Below are 2,031 nucleotides of genomic sequence, written 5' to 3'. Positions count from 1 at the left end.
AATATCATCACATTTCATTCTGGGATCATTATTCACGTTTCAATCTTAAGCTCCGCCCACATTCACGTGTCACTATTAAAGCTGATCAAATTCACTAAATAACATAAAAATAAGATCAATAAAATATTAGTGATGTGAGAAATGATCAATAAACTCACACATCAGCAGGTGATGTATCAGGTAGCTCCTCTGCTCTGATTGGCTGAGAGCCAGGAAGCAGGATGTTCAACTGATCCATTAAATTAGGTTCAAACATTAAAGCTTCACAAACTTTTACACTTTAATGTGTAAATCTGTTGCTAGGAAACATCTGTAGCGCCGTCCAATCAGGAGCAGCCAGCTGTGTAAACATATGATGCTAAGCTAACTGAGTTATTCACTCATTCAGCACATCGTTGGTAGTTTGAGGTGTTTTTAGTGAAATGTGATTTAAACAATAATCAAACAGAATGAATTCAACTTTCAGCTCAGATATTAGCATGCTAACGTTAGCTTTGTCAGGAAGAACTGCAGGTAAACATTATTTTAATACTTTATTATGCAGAATAATAACTTTATTTATTAACCTTCAAAGAACAAACAGGCATCATCAGCGCATGTTGAACATAACGATGAATCCAAAGAAGAGAGAAAGGGTGAATTTAATGAACTGAAAGGTATTAAATATATATAAGAGTTATAATGTATAAAGAGACTAACGGCAGTTTCTGTTTTGTATTTTTATGATTTAAGAGAATCTCAGAGCAACTTTAGAAGATCCAGTGAAAGTAAAATGTTCCTAGAATGAAATATATATATAATATACACCAAACTGAACATTATTGACATTCAGTGATTATATTGTCTGTAACTGAATACCCTTCACTCACGCACTGCTGGCAGCTACTTAGCTAGTTAGCAGCTAAAGACATTAAAATAGTCTCACAAATATGATTCAGAGCTGGAAACCTCTTTACCAGATAAACAACCTATGCTAGCGTTGACTTGGTGCTATCATGCTACAGGTAGTTTCACAACAGACACTGAACGGATCACAGACTGTCTGTGGTCGTCTCTCTGTGGCTGGATTAAAGCTAATCCAGTTACCTGAGGAATCTGTTATATTTGGTAAACTGACGTTAGCACGAGGCTCAGTTAGCACAAGTTTATTCTGCAGGTTAATAATGAGTGTGACTCACTGCTGGAGCCTCTGGTGGCTGCTGGAGGAACTGCACACACAGAGGACGCTGATTGGTTTGAACTCATAAAAACTGTTTTCAACCAAACATGGAGGATTGTTGGTTGAATGTGTCCATTACTGACACAAGAACAACCTAAAAAGAGCATAATAATAATAACAATGATATTAATAATAATGTGTTTGTCCTCCATCGTCCGGCCCTGACCTCAGCGGTGGACGCAGGAGGAACCAGCGGCACTGGTTGTTCTCCTCAGCGGAGGCGAGCGGCGGCACAGCGTCCGGCTGTAATCGCTCAGTTTACACGGCGTTCATTATTAATGAACGACACATCAACAAGCGTCGCCGGTTTCTGTCCACAGGCGGATCAGATGTTACGCTCACAGTCCCTCAGCGGTGTCAGCTGCCGTCAGACTGAAACACAACACAGCGTCTGACAGACAGCCAGACAGCGTCCAACAGCTGCCTGACAGCACAAACTCAGGGCCAAATAACAGGAAACAAATCTCTTCATTTTACAGATTTCTTCTGTATTTTTTAAATACATGGAAATATTAATAAAATTACAAAAATATCCTGTGAATTTACATCTAATGTAAAATAACTTCAAATAATCATAAAATACTGATTAAACTGTTAAATCTAAGTTTAATACTGTTAATACATTGCTAAAATTAAAAAATTATGTAAAATTAGTGACATTAACCAGAATCAGAATCAGAATTTTGTTTATTGCCAAGTAGGTTTTTACGCCTACGAGGAATGTGACCTGGTGCAGTTGGTGCATAAAATATACAAATATACAAATATACAATTATTCAAATCACACAAAAAATCACACATCATTGCGTAAA

Source organism: Morone saxatilis, unplaced genomic scaffold (genome assembly GCF_004916995.1).
Source record: "Morone saxatilis isolate NCDOM2014 unplaced genomic scaffold, NCSU_SB_2.0 Contig7, whole genome shotgun sequence".
NCBI lineage: Eukaryota > Metazoa > Chordata > Actinopteri > Moronidae > Morone > Morone saxatilis.
This window is presented reverse-complemented; position numbering follows the sequence as displayed.